Consider the following 18,445-nt stretch of genomic DNA (forward strand, 5'->3'; position numbering starts at 1 on the left):
TGGATAAGAAAACTGAAGCAAAGAGCCAATAAGTGACTTGTTGAGCATTATACAGCTAGTGTCCAAGGCTGGATTTGAATCTAGATCTTCCTGACTAAGCCCAGAGCTCTATCCAAAGGTTAACTAAAATCTAATCAATCAAGAATTTTAAAAAACCCAACCAAAAAAAAAAAAACCCCACAAACCATCTTAAATATTAAAATTAATGGAAGAATCAAGTTCTAAGTAGGGATTCAAAAGGTAACCAACCTTATTTATGTTTTCCTTTAAGAAGTTTGATGTTGGAATATGTGATTAGAAGGTACAATTTAACAATGAAATGTTCATTAGCAATAAAACATGGGGCTCTAGCCTAGCCAGTAAGAATTTAAGCAGACAATTGATTATTGTTGCCAACATTCCCTAACAAAATGCAGCTCTCTGTATCAGTAATTTACACAGACACAGACACACACACACACACACACACACACACACACATCCTTCTCTTCTTTAAAAATTTAATTCTGGGGCAGCTAGGTGGCGCAGTGAGTAAGAGTGCCGGCCCCAGTGTTGGGAGACCTGGGATTGGTTCTGAGCCCAGATACTTGGCATCCACACAAAAATAGTTGGCCGTGTAACCTTGAGCAAGTTAACCCTGATTGCTTTTAAAAAAAATTAATTCCAAGTGAGTTTAAAAACTAAAAAAAATCATACAATTATTAAAATACTTTACCTTTATGTATTGATCTAATTTCCCATTCAATTATGCTAATAATTCCTAAATTATGAAACTAAATGTTGTATGAAAGAAATGTGTCTTAAGTAACCCTCAAATATGGCAATGTAATAATACTAAGTTGAATAGCTACTGTATGATTGTACTGCTATTCACAGACAAAGAGAATGTTGCTGACATAAATGTAGATAGAGAGATAGATAGGGCAAGCATTTATTAAGTGCTTACTGTGTCCCAGGCATTGATCCAGACACTGGGATTACAAATGCTAGTGAGCAAAACAGTCTCTGCCCTCAAGGAGCTTACATACTCACTGGAGATACGTAAAGGAGAAGTAGAAAGCAAGGGTGAAGGGGGTGAGGTATTTGCCCCAGAAACATAATGCCAACACTGACTTATAAGAGCCAGGCACCCAGGAGCATAGTACAGGTTACAGAGGAATGGGAGGTGGATATGATAGTTTGAGTGGTGTGGAGAGGTTCAGGAAGTACATCTTTTTCTATTCGAATTTGGTTTGTGATGTTTCATTCACACAGTCTCATGGAACCAACTATACATTTAGGAAATGGGCATGGACTTTGGGACAAAATGAAACCAAGTGACATCTGTGGGGACGATTCTGATCTCCTTAACACCATAGTTTTATACAATTGAACTTCAGAGAAAAAAAAAAAACCCGCCGCCCTAAGATGTCCTCCCAACAAGTGAATGTCAAAATTATTATGTATTCTGAAGGTACTCCTATGACCAAAAGCTTAGAAAAAAGCTGGGGGGAAGTTAGGTGGTGCAGTGAACAGGGCACCAGCCCTGGAATCAGGAGGACCTGAGTTCAAATCTGGCTTCAGACAGTTAACAGTTACTAGGTGTGTGACCTTGTCACTTAACCCCAATTGCCTTTCCTTCCTCCCTCCAAAAAGCAAAAAAAAAAAAAAAAAAAAAAAAAAAAAAGTGGGACTAAAGTTAAGGCAAGGCAGATACAGAATCCAGAGGGACACTATTTCTTATAAGTGCACTTATTTTAATATTAGCAAATTCATTCTGCCCTCAAGAAGGGCTTACTTTGTAATAAATCAAGTTACACATATTATAGTGAAAGTTCTAAGCCTGGTGGATGGTCAAATAAGATGCAATTTTCAAACCTTGCCAAGACAGGTATATGCCTTGATCTGGCTCTGTTGGCCACCAGTTTGCACAGTGTGACCACATTCCAAAAACAAAAGAACATGCTGCTATTTTTTTGGGAAAAAAATTCTTAGTGCATTTGGACATGGGAAAATTACAGGATAATCCCAATAAAGTAGCAATTTAGTTCTGAGGTAAATCATACAAAAGGTACACAGTTTGAAAAAAATAAATGTGTACTAAAATTTGGACATGATGCTCAGTATAAAAGAAGAAAACTAATTGTTCCTATCCTTGAGAAGTTTACAGGCTCAGTGATGGGGCAAGAAGAACGTGAACACTGAACATTTTGTCACATGTTTAAAATAATAGTAATAATAAAATCCTTTCTATTTTTGCTATTTTCTCTCCTATATTGATTTTTGGCTATTAGATAAAAGTGAAAGGAAAAAGGATGAAATTGTAAAAACACGATTAAAAGTAAACTTTGGTCTGTTTACTTTTAAGAGGGAACATTGAGAGGCAGCATGAAGAACAGTCTAGCCTTGGAGTCAGAAGAAGCTGGGTTCAAGCTTGGTCTTTGTGTTATTAACTGTGTAACCTCGGGAAAATGGCTTATCTTCTCAGTGCCCCAGGCAACTATCAGCAAACATTGTCCATCTGCATTTTTGCATTGGTGTATTTGCCATAGCAAGAATTGCTCACACCAAAGACATCGTAGTTTTGTACATACACAAAAAAAGTTAGGACATGAAAAGAGCAAGTCTTAGATCTAGAGAAAGTCAATGAATTTTTCACTTTCTTCACAATGATCAGTACTATTCTTCTGAACAAACTCCCCTCTCCCCGCCGCTCTTCCGCCCCCCCCCCCCCCCCTTTACCATTACTACGGCTAACCGGCAAAGAATGTTCTTCCTACCCCAGTTCATCTGGATCCTAGGAGATGACAGATATTGCTTCTAGTTAACTACTGATTGTGAATTCCACAGTTAGAAAAAGATCAATTTGGAGAATCTGAAAGAATTCCCATAGCAATTAAAAGAAAAAGAAAAACAGCAAATGATGAGAATCCTTGGAATTGGGCTTTAGTACTTTTAAGCATAGAAGTTTCTAAAATTTGTCCTGGTAAAAGAAAGGCTATTTATGAAACTATTATTTATCCTTTGAAATTAATTTAAATAAGGTCCTTAGGGATATTTTTAAAGGTATTCAAAGTTTTAGCTGCTATTTGAAAAAACAAAAATTCGTTTGTAACTCTTCCAGAAGTTGGGAGAGTGTATTGTTTAAGATATTTTAAAGATTTAACTCCACAAACCTCTATAGAATTACATTCTTTATCATAGATTTGGTTTTGAATTAGTAAGAGAAATGGTTAATTCTATGGTTTTAAAATTCCTCTTGAAAACATGTTAAAACATATGGAACATGAGAAATATCTCATTTCTTTTGAAGAAATATTTAAATTGTTATTACTAATGATACCACAAGGGGGTACCAGAGACTCATAGATAGTAGAATTATGGTTGTATGTATGACTGGCTAATAATATTCTGTTAATTTCAAAAGAATATTTGAATTTGTATATTTGGTTATTTATTTGGTATGGCAAGTTGAGTAAATCTGCCGAATGAATTGTAAAGCTGGATCAGATAGTGGAGTGATCACAAATTTTTGGTTGATGAGAAAAAAGTGAATTAAATTGAGTTAAGTGAACACCTGGTCCCAGTTTGCTGCCTTGGTGGTAGTCAAGTGCCCAAATAGCATGGGGTTCTTGATTCCTGGATCCTGGTTTCTGAGAGTCAAGATAATGGCAATAGCAACAGCAATGTGACTGGGGAAACTGGTTCCCAGGAAATGCTGGGAAGGGACCCACCAATTGTTTCCTTCTGGCCTTATTTCTGCTGAGTGGTAGCCTTGGTGATAATGTTAGTCATCATTCAAACTCTGTTTTTCCTAAGCAGTTTAAAACTTTAGCTAACTAAATTATAAAAATGACCAATTACAAAACTGAAGGAAAATACCATTTAAAATAATTTGCTGATCCCCAATTGAGTGAAATGGAACACAGTGCAAAAAACATCTAAGCACATTTTATTGTATTTATATATTATAAGTATATTCTGAGATTCAGTTCAGTATTGTCCCTGACTCCCACAATATAAAAGGCCATTTTTTTTCTTAATCTCTATTCTTTCTTGGTTTTATAGCAGAAGCCAGGAAATTCCAAGTATAGAGATGTATTGTTGATATCTCTGAGATTTGTGACTTATTTAAATATACTTAGAGTATTTGTATAGCAGCAATTACATTTAATTCTCTAGGGGAAAAATGAGCCAATTGTTTAAGTTAGTTTCTCTGTTTCGCTCTTGCCAAAATGGCATTGTCAGAGGTTTGTTTTAAGGATTACAATAAATTCTAAATTATCCACAGCAATTGGAAGCCTCCTCCTCCCCCCCCCCCCCCCCCCTGCAGAGCCACATCACCAACTGGAAGTGAATCTAGTCCAAGCTCAGCAGGGAAGAAATGCTAGTGTTTCACTGTGGAGTGGTGAAAAAATTCAAAATCCAACTGTGAATTATTTTTCAAATCAGCATCTCCACATCTTCTCTTCCTTAGCCTTGATCCTCAAGAACTGATGGTTGAGAAATAAAGCACATTAGCTTTCAGAGGTGAAATATTAATCATTTAATTGGTGATTAGTGGTCTCTGTGTTAGCATATTCTGAGTGAAATATTTGTCAATGATATCAACATCGAATTCTTTCTGTGCCAGAACAAAAGGCAAAAGATATAAATAATCAGTTAAATTTTTACGTAGCAATGCCAGAAGAATGAAATGTATGTTAAGACAATATTTAGTTGATAGTTGTTTCAGACAATAGGCAGGAAATGGCCATTTGTGACTTGGACATGAAGTCATTAAGTCTTTTGATGTCAATCAAGAAGTATTTTATTAAGTGCCTACTGTGTGCCTGGCACTAAGTTAGATGTTAGGGATACAAATATAAAGAAAGAATACATGCCTTTCCTCAAGGAGTCTACATTCTGCTATTTATTAATGTTATTATACATTTATGATTTTATGTGTGGTTAACTTAGAGAGAAGACTAACTTAGGACTAGACTGCTACTTCATCTTTATAAGAACTAAAAGTGGAAACTCCCTTTACCAATGCAAATTGGTACCTTTTTTGATCTTTAAGAGATGCTTAAAGAACTGAGAAGTTAGGGGATGTGCTCAGTTTCAAACAGGCCCGTCAGAGGAAGGATTTTAACTGAACTCACCCTAACTTCAAGGCCAGTTCTCTATTGACTATACTATGCTTCCTCCCATTGCTAACTTCCAAGGGAGTAAATATTATTGGTAATATGATGGTTTAATGATCAGAAAAAAATGTCATATAGAAATAGCTCATTATTCACTCATATTCTTCATCAGTATCCATGCAGTGTAAAAATGATGTGAGGAAGGCCATGTTGAGTGGACCTCCATGGTAAATTTACGTGAGGAGGCAGATAGAAGTCACACAGGATGGGTTTTGATTGGAGAAATAGCCATACCACTGACATCATAATTCCATTTTAATTACAGAGTATTTGCATGGGAGATCCAACTTAAAACTGTTTCATCAGTGAATGTGTACTAATTTTCAAGCAAGAAGTCTTTTATATTGCATTTAAAGACCCTTTCTATTATGATCAACTTGGGTCAGTAGCTATTCTAAAAATTAAGGTATTGCACTAAATATTGATTAAATGAAGATGTACTATTTAATTTAATTATCAGTATATCAATATTCATATAATCTGATCCAATTTGAGAAAATAATATATCCTTATTTTCATTATTAGATTGGCTGTCAACTATCAGCAACCAGTGATAAAATTCTATTTTGTTAAATTTCCCAATAGTGATCTTAAAAGAATTATACTAGTAATAACCAAGAGTAACTGCAGAATAAGATACATGCACATGCACAAGATATACAGTGCTTTAACATTTGCAAAGCACTTTACAATTATTTCATTTTATCTTCAGAACAACCCTGGGAAGCAGGTGCTATTATTATCCTCATTTTATAGATGAGGAAACCAAGGCAAAGATTAAATGACTTGCCTAGAGTCAACACACTTGGAAAATGTCTAAGGGCATATTTGAACTCAAGACTTCCTGACTCCAGGACCAACTTCACCACCTACTCTAGGTCTATATAAAGCAGGCAGTAGTGGTAAAGAATAGGAACTGACTTCTCTCCCAGCAAACTTAGCACCATTCATAACATGCCTGACCCTGGTCGGGCATGGTCCAAGATTTAAGGCCATTCACAAGTGACTAAAGGCTACCTTTTGGAGAGGGAGCCGTTTTGTTGCCCCTCATGTTCCCCTCCTCTCCGCTTCTATCGCTGAAGTAGGGAGATGTTTGTGACAGATGTTGTAACCACACTCATTTTTTTTTCAACCTATTCTCCTATCCTCATCCGCCCAGCAAGCAAGTACAGGATGCTTAGTGGTGCCAGTGGCAGCTGCCATACTTACACACTCTGTCCTTTCTCTACTTAATGTACTGTTTACCATATTTGTACTCCTGTACACATGTTGCTAAAGCATTCACAAATTCAAGTGTGTCATGTTCTGTTCCCCAACTAAACGATGAACTTTTTGGAGGAAGGAATTGGGATTTCTATTTTCCTCTATGAATTTTGTGCCTAAAAGGACACAATTAAAGTTACTGATTAACTATAGCACCAGGAGATGCTGATTTCTTTTATGCATAGCTCATCTTGATTCTGCCTGACTATGCTAATTAAAGCTCTTTGCTTTCACCTATTACTTTACAATAGTTTTAACTTCTGTTGCTGACCTCTGTTAATTTCACTCAAAAGGGCAGAGATGGGGGGGGGGGGCCAGGTGGCTCAGCGAATCAAATCCGGGCTCAGATACTCAGCACCACTCCCAGAAATAACTGGCCATGTAACCTTGAGCAAGTTACTTAACTCCGATTGCTTTGTAAAATAAAAAAATAAAATAAAAAAAGGGCAGAGATAGAAAATTTGAATTCATTAAAAATATTCCACCCTTCCTCACTCCGTTCTCTGTTGATGCCTGAAAAAGAATATATGAGTTAGGAGGCTATTTGCTTTGAATAATACTTGTATATGGAAATCTTTTCTTCTGGTGCCTTTTTACCCTTGTTTGAATTTTATAAAATTGAAAGTTTTAAATAAAATAGTTTTCTTAATCTAAATTATTCATTTGAGAGAGAAAAAAAATTGCAGCAGGAATTTTTTTTTAAATGAATTATCTCATCAGTTTGTGCAAGAAGTACTGTAATGGAATAAATTGACAGTTTGAATAAATTTAAACCAGCAGGTCCAGATGGTGGTTTTCTTGAGTGTTTTAAGAAATTGTCTAATGAATATAATGAAGCAATTATTAAAAAAAAAAACCAAGCTGCTAAGTTAACAGAAAAAAAGGGTTCTATTTTTCCAGTTAAAAATATAATGGAGATTATAAAAAATTATTGCATATTGTAGTCCAAATAATATTGATAATTCAGCAAATATTAAGGAAACAAATACCCAGAAGACAATGAATTCCCTCAATAACAAGTTGCACGGAGCAATATAATAGCACGTCAAAAATTGTTTTTAAATCATTCTCATTAAATATAGAGACCTGTGTAATTCTCTAACAGAATCTCAGAGTTTCAAGGGACTTTGGAAACTTTGTAGTCTTAACCACACCTGACCAAGAATTCTCTCAACTATACAGTGGGGATCATAATTTCACCTTCCTTCCAGAGCTGTCATGAGGTTTAAATGAGATAATATTTGTAAAGTTCTTAGCACAGTGCTTGGCACAGAGAAGGATCTTAATAAAGGCTTACTCCCTTTCCCTCTCTGTATTCAATAGATGATGTCTTTTTATAAATCTGAGTTTGTCATTGAGATGTCTTTTTAGCCACATCAGATAGTCTCTTTAAAGAAACAAACTCAGATATTTTGAATACATATATACCAGGTGTTCTTAACCTGGGATCCAGGAATTTGGTTTAAAATTTTTTTTTACAACTGTATTTCAGACTGGTTAGTTTTCTTTTTAATCCTACTTCTTTTACTTTGTGCATTTAAAAACATTATTCTCAGAAGGGACTCTATAGACATTACCATACTGCCAAAGGTTCATGTTCATGGAACAAAAAAGATAAAGAACCCCTAAGTTCAGGCACTTACCCTTTCTCTCCTCACTGGAATCACTTCTGTTTGTGTTTAAAGAACTTCTCTTTTGAGTCCTTCCTATCCCTCTAGGGCCAACCTTCTCTACAAAATATTAGACCATGACATTCTATATTGGGGCAGTTAGATCACTCAGCACATAGAATGCTGGAAGATCGGAATTCAAATCCAACCTCAAAAACTTACTAGCCCTGTGACCTGGAACAAGACAACTAATTTCTGTTTCACGAATTTCTCCTTCACTGGAGAAGGAAATGGTAAATCACTCCAACATCTTTGCCAAGAAAACCCCATAGACAGTCTGATCCAACAACACATTCTATATGCCTTCTTTCTACCTTGCAATCTGCTCTTCCCAAGTCTAGTATACACATGACATGTTTTGTTTCCTTTATCATGAACTTTATAATGAAGTGGTCACTTGTCTTCAAGGTCCCCATCACTTCTGCTTTGGTAACCAGCTTCTCCTTCTTGGTCAGAATTGGGTCCAGAAGAACAGTTTCTTTTGTATATTCTTCTAACTTGAAAAATGAAATGATCATCAAGGCAAATCATTGACTTATCAGCTCTTCTGCTGTTGGTAGAGAGTGCCGGCAAATGGTCTGGATACTTGAAGTCCTCTATCACTATCTAGAACATTTTCTGGATGTCATCTGTTGATTGACTTGACTCTGTTTCTGACAGGTAAGAATTCCTTTCTGTTGCCTTACACTTTATTTTCTTTTTTCCCCTTAAAGTATTATTTCCATTCTTTTTTTTATATGCTTCTCTAGAATAGAATCCAAAGACAAAGCACACTCTCGCATATTACTGAAAAATTGTCTTTATCCTTCATAAATACATACTTGTAACTAGATAGCATAGTGAATAGAGTGCTGGACTTATGTAAGGAAGATAGGAATTAAAATCTAGCCTCAGACACACATTAGCTATGTGAACTTTGGTAAGTCACTTAACCTCTGTTTTCCTCAGTTTCCTCAAGTGTAAAATGGGGAAAACAGCTCCTACCTCACAGCATGAGGAGGATCAAATGAGATAACTTATTGCAAAGTACATTTTGAACCTTGAAGTGCTATATACATATTATGATGATGATGAAAATTCCACAAGTCTTTTGTCTGTGTAGCTATTATGTTACACCGCCTAGTCATGAAATGTGAGATTTGAGATGTGAAGATAATTGAGATCCATTCATCTTTTTCCCCATTATAGCTGATGTGCCCTAGATGTTAGGCTATATTCTATTATACTAGTTTAGAGTATGGTATGAACTTAGAGTAAAATGGTATTACTCTACAAAAGCATAGTAGATAAAGTGTTGGTCTTGGAGTCAGGAAGACCTGAGTTTGAAGTTTGCCTTGGGATCTTTTGCCTGTGGAAGCAGAGAGAGGGACCTTGTATGTGACCTCTCTTGTCATGAGTAGTTCCATGAAAAGCTACCAAGGAAACCGTACTCCATTTTATCCAATATGAGCAGCCTCCCCATTTATCTTTGTACTATAAAAGCCTTTCCACTTTCATCCTTGCTATTAGAATATAACAATCCTTGACAATGACAAAATTCTGCGACAAGACTTAAATGCAAGATGCCTACTTGTAAGCTAGCTAATGTTCCTTAGAGACATAAATGCTTCTTCAAGCCCTAAAAAGAGGTAACCTAGTCCTTCCTGCCTTTCCAGTTTTCTTATATTTTACTCTCCAACAGGTACTCTTCAGTCCAGTGACACTGGCTTCCTGGCTGTCGCATAGACAAAATACACCATCTCTGGGCTCTCGGCATTCCCTCTGGTTGTCCCTCATGCCTGGAACCCTCTCCCTTCTTCCTGTGTTCCAACTAATGACCTCCCTTGGTTCCTTTAAGTCCTAGCTAAAATTCCACTTCTACAGGAAGCTTTCCCTAATCCTTCTTAACTGCAGTGCATTCCCTCTGTTAATTATTTCCTATTCTTCTTTATAGCTAGATTTATTTACACTTTTGTTTGTGTGTCTTCCCCTCACCCCAGCCCCATGAGATTGTAAGCTCTTTGAATTCAAAGACTATCTTTTGCCTCTTTTTGTATCCCCAACATTTAGTAGAGTGCCTGACACAAGGTAGGCACTTAATATACATTGATTGATTGATCGATGAAAAAGGGTATGGCTGCTTCAAGCAGTCTCCCCAGGTCTGCAAGGGTCTCTTTTTGTCTCCCCTATTTATCCCTTACACAGATTGCTTTGTGTGTATGTTGCAGCTTTGTCTTCTTTGTGTTATTTTTATAAGGTTCTATAGGCCTGTTGTGAAAAAGAAGTGGTCTTTGCACCACAAAACCTCACACAAGCTACATGACCGTAGGTGAGTCACTTAATCTTTCTAAACCTTCATTTCATCATTGGGAAAATGCAGGTAATAACAGAGCCCATCTTGGAGGGCCCTTGTGATGATCAAGTGAGATAAACATACACAAAGTACTTAGCTAATCTTAAAGCACTATATTAATATGAGGATCAGTGTTATTATTGAAACTACCCATGGCCAAAGTCACAATCCCAGGGGTGGTCCTAAGTCTGGTTTAGGTATTAGAGGTATTGGCTTCTTTTCATTTTGAGTGAACCTAATTAAGTGCAGGCAAATCCACATCAGATGGTTCTGTAACTTTTAGTTTAGAATGAAAAATTCTGGACAAGATTTGTGCCCCCCTAGGAACACTAAAACGCTTCATTAGAAGTTGGGTGACGCCATCTTATTACGAACCTCTAGTTCTAGGGCCTGATGAAGTGTTGATGTTTGTCCCACAGGGCTCATATTGAATTTCATGACAGCTCTCCAATGTCTTATTATTATGCCATGTGATAGAAGAATTGTCATTTTTAGAGAAATAAATCAGTAAGTCAGTCCCTTCATTTACAGGAAACAAACAGACAAACTGAGGCCACTTAATACGTTAAGTGACTTGTCCAAGACCCTACTCTATCTCATTGTAGTGGGGAAATGACTCTGGGTTCCTATAGGCTAGAGAAGAACCCAAGAAGGTCTGGCAGGTCATACCTACCAAGCAAGAAAAAAGAAAAGAAAAAACAACAAAAGGTTTTGAGTATATATGATTTGTATACATGATTTCATATATCCATCCATCCATTTGTTCATTTGTTCCTTTATTTGTCTGTCTGCTTATCTATTTATTCATAGATTCTCTCTTTTTTTTTTTTGGTTTGCTACAATTCAATCAGTAGTCTACTAAGGCATGGATGAGTTAAGTATAAATACTCACACTGATGCAACCATGGACCATTGAAATATATTTTGCCACTTTTCTCTGAAATAACCATAGAACCTCCAAGTTAGAAGGGCCTACTCTATAAATCCATACCTGAAATATGAATCCTTTCTACAATACTCTCTCCCACAAGATGCTATTAGTTGACTGGTTCTTGATCTGCATTATTCTGAAGTTCAAGATAGTTCAGAAGGTGCCCTGGAAAAATCTCAGCTGTACCCATTCTTTGAGCCCTGCTTGAAGACACCTCGTTCCCTTGACTGCCTCACAAAACAACCTATTCCAACACTGGCTAGAAGATTTTCCTTATATTGAGAGGTATGAAATAGCATTGGTTTTGGCTCAGGGGTGGGAAACCTTGAGCCTGAAGGCTACATGTGGCCCTCTAGGTTCTCAAGTGCAGCCCTTTGATTGAATCCAAACTTCACAGAACAAGTACGCTCAGTAAAAGAATTTGTCTTATAAAACTCAGACTCAAATCCAAAGGCCTCACCCAAGGACCTAGAAGGCCACATGTGGCTTGAGGCTGCTAGTTCCCCACCCTGGGAGGGGGATCAGAAGACCTGAATTCAAGTCCCAGCTTTTATGCTTCCTAGCTATGTGACCTTGGGAGAGTTATTTAATCTCTGAGCTTCCTCTATAAATAATTCAGTGTTTGAATGGATCTGTAATTTTTGTGTGAGTATCCCCTACAACCACATAGAGTGCCATTTGTCTATGTCTCTCCATTCTTGCTACTTTTGTCCATGCCCTTCCCTTAATCCACTATAGGAGATGATGGATTCATTGGCTGTGGTAATTCATGTACATCATCTATAAAATGTGTTTATGCCATTTAAAATGTACATATTATTACTTTGGGATACAGTTTCCTCATACATAAAATGAGGGTTTCAATTTGGTGACCTTTAATATACCTTTAGCTCTAAATCCTATGATCTTGAAATTTTAAAATGATACATAAATGTGAGAAAATAATATTACTTAGGCTAAAATTTGTCTCTCCTGTGACTTCTAGTCAGTGGTCCCAGTTTTCTAGGGTCAAGAAACACAAAAAGTGTAATGCTGTTCCATAAGATAATCTTTCAGATGTTTGAGAGCAGCGATTATGGCTGTCCCCCAAAGTCTTTTTTCTTTCTCTGGGGCAAACATTTTCAGTTCTTTTAACCTACTTTCCTATTTCATGGTTTTGAGTCCTATGACCTGATCAGGGTAGGGGGTTGGGGCAGAACCCAAAGCATGCCAATGGTGAAGATTTTCCCGAAGTGTCTTGTGAGTTATCTTGTATCCAGGTATCATAGGTCCATGGACTAGTCAGCCAGTGGCCAGTCAGGGCAGGGACAGGATCTGGGACTTGTCTGCTGAAAAGGCACAGGCAACAGGTTATTTGAAAGAGAGTCTAAAAAAGCCACAGCAAAGCATTCTGGTAGTGAGGCAGCAGGGGGATCTAAGGGGCAAAGACAAAAATCAAAGCAGAACAAGAAGATTGAAAAGAAGTTCCAAGAAATGCAAAGGAACTATAGCAATTTATTATGTTATGCTCTGTTAGCTGGGTACTTATGTAGGTACAGGGGGCTAACCTTATTTGCCTAGTCTCCTACATGAGCCATTACTATTGGTAGTGTCATATTGCCTTACCTGTTTCCTGAGTGCAAGTCATCTATTTTTTTTGAGGCTTTTGGGGTTGTGACTTGCCCAAGGTCACACGGCTAGTAAGTGTCTGAGGTCAAATTTGACCTCATGTCCTCCTAACTCCAGGGCCAGTGCTCTATCCACTGTGCTACCTAGCTGCTCCTAAGTCATCTATTTTGGAAATGAAAAGCTAGTTTAGAACATGTTATCTGAGAATGGGATTTTGGATTTTTGGACCATGGTTTAAAATAGAGTAATAATAGGCTTTTAGCTGGGGAGGGAGTATGTCTGATAAGAAATAGTAAAAGTGTATTTGCTTTGACTTTTGCAAATCTAATCAAAAGTGCTTTAAACTGAAAAAGAAGGGGAAGTAAAAACTATAAATGTATATCCACCAAGCTAAATACCAAAAAGAATAGCTACTATATAGGAAGAACAGGAGAAAAGATGTCCAGAAATTCCCAGGAGAAAAATAAATCCATGAAAGGACACAGCAATATAACCCATAGGAAGGGAATAATCATTTATATAATACCTACCATGGGGCAGGTCACTGTGCCAAGTGCTTCTTACAAATACTATCTCATTTGATCCTCACAACTTCCCCACAAGGTTAACTACTATTATTACTATCTCCATTTTACAGCTGGGGAAACTGAGGCAAACAGAGGGTTTTTAAAAAGTGACAGTTGGGGTTGGGGAAGCATTTGGATGAAGATCAGTGGAGGCAAAAATAGAAGGGATATTGCTTTTACAGTATTCTACAGACCATCCGGGCAGAAAGAGGAAATAGATGAGGAGCTCAAGAAATTGCACAGGCTTATTTTAGAGAGGCATGATGAAGTAGCAATGGAGGAACTCAAATGATCTCAACATTTGCCCAGTGCTTCTTCCTCCCTTGGCCAAAACAAAACATCTAACTTTTTGGTTTGCTTTTCATGGTAATTTCATCCTTCCAACTCCATTTTAATGGCCTGAAAGTCAGGTATGTTATATTTCATCCCTCCCCCAGTGTTTCCTGGGACTTAACAGGGCCTGACCTCTGCTACTGGCTCAAAAGTCAACTGACCATATTCTCTCACTTTTAGGGAGTCTGACCCCAGCACCACAGTACCATTTAAACACTTAATCTGATTAGTTTTTACAAAGGAATATTCACTGCAAACCCCTAATACTTGGGGGTGGAGCATAATCCCTTCACTCACATTTTCCTTCTTAGTCTCTGGGGAGGTGTGTGGGATCACAGTTTAGCTCCATTCTTTTAACAGTATAGCCCCACCAAATTCTGAGTATAAAGCTCCCTGGGCTCATATCCCAGTACCCTGGCTTCTCAAAGACTTCCCTGCTGAGCTGGGGAAAAAAAAATAACACCACCACATTTGGCCTAGAATCTTAGCTCCAAGATTCTTGACTCAAGATTCTTTGAGCTCTAAGGAACTCTAGCTTCCCAGCCCAAGACTCCCACTGCCTGTGCCTAGGACTGGAAAGAACAAATTAAATAGGCTCAAATCCTGAACGCACTTCTTGGGCCACAGGGCCTAAAATGAAAAGGTGGGAAGTAGCCCTTGCCTCCCCACTTAGTTTATTTTATGGTGGTCATTTCACCTCTTGGATGCAGCTGAGGAGAGAGAGAGACACCACACACAAAGAGAGATTGTCCTAGTTGGATAGTTTTAAAGATAGTCTATTTCAACTTAAAAATCAATAGAAAGAGGCTGATTCCACCCACATGGTATGGGGAGTTCAGGGAGAACTATCACCTCTGGTGTGAAGGCTGCTTACCAACCTTTGGTGTCTGCCCCCAACTCTCACCTGTGGCTCCAAGAAGCTGTAGCATGCACAGTGACCACACCCCAGAAAACCTTCTTGGCAGATGAACTAAGCAACGTTGAGGGTTAACTGATGGGCCACAAACCCGTCACTGAGTTAGAGGGATGTCTACCCCAAGCATGTGAAGATTTTCCCTGGCCCAATGGGAGGATGAAAACAATTCCTTACAATTATCATGAAGGTAGCTAAAGTAGGTGCTGTGGAATGCTTAAGAGTTTGGTCAGATATTGAAGATGGCAAGGTTATCTACAGCATCCTACACCACTGCTGGTCATTCTGACTTTTTGTCTTGCCACTAGACTTTGATGATTCTGGAAGCAAAAATGAGGCTGACAACTTTGTGCTACTCTACTTCATTTAAATCCAATTCATGCTCAAGTCAAGATATCGCCCTGTGATGTCATTGGTCTCTTAAAAAATGTAGGGCAGATAACATGGGAACACAGGATGTTTCTCCTCAGGAGTAGGTCCTTGCTCTCGCCCACATGGATGTCAGGAAGCTCTAAGGATTCCAGGATTTCCAACCTTTTTGAACTTACGACCAGTAAGACTAGATATGACTATCTAAAGACTGGTAACTGTTGTAACTATCTAAGGATAGTTGTCTAACATTGATTGTCTATGGAAGGACACAGGTTATTTATTATTCAGTCACGTACAATCAGGCAAAAAACAACCCACAAAACAGGAGAGGCCCTTGGAGGCCTAGGTCTAAGTATGCATATTTGAATCCCCTCTACTAAGAACCAATCTGCAGATGGGAAGAGAACAGCACTGGGCAGGTCACTGCCTTTTAGAGATTAAATGAGTCATCAACTCTTAGAACTACCTAAATCCTTAAGTACTGTGTCAAACAAAGCCACTTAGAAATAGCCAGGGTCTTGTGATCCTCCAAATGTCCCCAGGATACTTTTTGTACATGCCATTCCATAAAGAAAAATTAGCCTAACCTAATTAGAAAAAAAGGTAGAAAAAAAGACAAAAGCCCTTTACCGTAGTGAGTAAAGTGCCGGCCCTGGAGTCTGGAGGACCAGAGTTCAGTTCAGGCCTCAGACACTTAACACCCACACAAAAAAACTAGTCGTGTGACCTTGGGCAAGTTGCTTAACCCCAATTGCCCTCCAAAAGGCAAAAAAAAAAAAAGCCCTTTACCACCTGTCTTTTAAGTCTTAGTATATTATCCCCTTTCCTATACTCCGTCCAGCCAAACTGACCTGTCTATTCCTCACACGTGGCACTCTGTCTTCTGGCTCCATGCCTTTGCCCTACTGTTCCCCATGCCTAGAATGCACTAACCATGACCTCCTTGGGAATGGCCCCAATTAATTTCAGAATCATAAAATTCTAAAGCTGAATTAAGGACCTTAGAGATTATCTACTCTAATTCTCTTTGAACTTCAATTTTAGAGATGAGGAAAATCAGCTTCCAAAAAATAAAGTGATTTGACCAAGGTCACCTAGCTAATTAGTGTCTGAGATTTGATTTCAGTTCTCTAGTTTTTGGGTTTTTTTTGAGAGGGGGGCAAGGCAATTGGGGTTAACTTGCCCAGGATCACCTAGCAAATGTCAAGTGTCTGAGGCTGGAATGGAACTCTCCTCCTGACTCCAAGGTCCGTGCTCTATCCACTTTGCCACCTAGGTGGGAATCCCAGTTGGGAGTTTTTTGTGCTACCCACGTTTTCTCCCTTTCATGGCAAATTAGAAAGCTCACTGGATCTGGAGTCAGTGGGCCTGAGTTCAAATTCTGTTTCTGTTGCTTATTGTCTCTGTGACCTTGGTTAAGTTGCCTAACCTCTCTGGGTCCCAGTCCTCTCAAAAAAAAAAGAAGGGGTTGAACTATATGACCTGAGTTATCTATGAGCCTATGACTAGTCTTAGAGTTGCGAAGGGGTAATTTGTGGGCCTGCTGACTTTCCTGGAGGTGCAGTGCTTTACCTGTGCATGGATGCCCATGGCAGCATTTCCAACTAATGGTTATTCAATATCCTTCTGAAACACCTTTAAGTGACCAGTAATCTACAGGTAGTTCATTCCATCTAAAGCTGGAAAGTGACCTCAGAGGTCATACAGTTCAACTCTGTCTTTTTCCAGATGAGGGAACTAAGATTCAAAGGGGAGTAGAGCCAGCATTTGAACTCAGGTGTTCTGACTTTAAATCCAGTGCTCCTGTTGCTATATCATGTTTCCTCTCCACCCACGGAGATGTAATGAAGTGTTAGATTGCCTTTTGCCCTATCCACTGGGTCAGTGACTCAAGAGATTACAGAGTCAAAGGATCATAGATGTGGAACAGAAAGGGACTTCAGAAGTCATCAGTGAAATCCTTTCATTTTACAAACAAGGAGTGGCATGCCTAATGTCAAAAAGGTAGTCAGTGGTAGATACTAAACTACTTACAGGTCCAAGTACTCAGAATTACAGAGCTGGAGTCACAAAGGATGTCAGAGGTTAACAAATACAGTCTTCTCGTTTTATACATGAGGAAACTTGAGTTAAGCAACCTATACAAGGTCACAAGGAAAGTTGTCAGAGGCAGGATTTGAACCTAGATTTTGTTTTTAGTCTACTAAAAAGTATTAAGGAGGGGAGAAAAGCAACTTGTGCTTGCTTCATATTATTTTTGGAGCAATCATTCATTAAGCACGTACGATGAGCCAGGCACTGTTCTAAATGTTCTATAAATATGATCACATTTGATCCTCATAATAGTCCTCTGTGGTAGGTGCTATCCTATTCCTCATTTTACAGTGGAGAGGTTGCATGACTTGCCTACAGTCACACAGCTAGTAGGTGTTTGAGAACAAATTTGAACTCCGCTCTTCCTGACTCCAGGACTGGTGATTTATCCACTGTGTCACCAGCTGCTTCATCCACAGGTGAGGGAGCTTCCAGTCTTCCACAAGGTCTTCAGTATGTACTTATTTCCTTAGGGTTCCAAGCTCTGCTGTTTCTTTTGAGACACAGGAAAGCACTGCAAGTTAGGACTGAATTAGATCATATTTTGAAAAGCTCGGCATGATAGAGATAACACACACACAACTTAAAAGATTTCTGAGCTAACCCAAGAAAGGGGTTACTTGAAGAGAATATTTCCTGTTTTCACTCTTCAAGTAGTGTTAATTCAAAAAGTATTATAAAGTGTCTACTATGAACCAGGAGCTGGGGATACAAAAGCAGAAAGGAGACATTCCTTGCCCCATGGAGCCTGCATTCTTGATGAGTAAATATAAAATATATTAAAAATGAATATAGAGTAATTGGAGGAGGTGGAGGAGAGAGAACTAAACTGTGGAGAGTTGGGGAAATGCTTCAGGGAGGTAGTGGCACTGGAGTTAAGCCTCAAAGACAGGGGTTTCTGAGGTAAGGAGGTAGGGGAAAAATGATTCTAATGAAGAAGAAAAATTGTATTTGTCTGAAGGGATAGTTGTGGGTAGGGATGCACAAGAAACTCAGTGATCAACTTAAACTTTTTTTTTTTTTTAAGAAATGTACCAAAGATATAAGATGGCCTAGGTAAAAGAGAAATGTCAGGAAAGCTTCAGGAGAGAATGAGCTGATAGTGGCCAATGAAGCTAAGGACAATAAAAGAGGTTTTGTTTGATCTGGCTATTTTGAGAAGAAAAAGGAAGATCAAAGAAGGAATAAGTCTTTTGCT

Source organism: Petaurus breviceps, unplaced genomic scaffold (genome assembly GCF_028583685.1).
Source record: "Petaurus breviceps papuanus isolate PSGF00001 unplaced genomic scaffold, PetGlider_PUasm1.0 98, whole genome shotgun sequence".
NCBI lineage: Eukaryota > Metazoa > Chordata > Mammalia > Diprotodontia > Petauridae > Petaurus > Petaurus breviceps.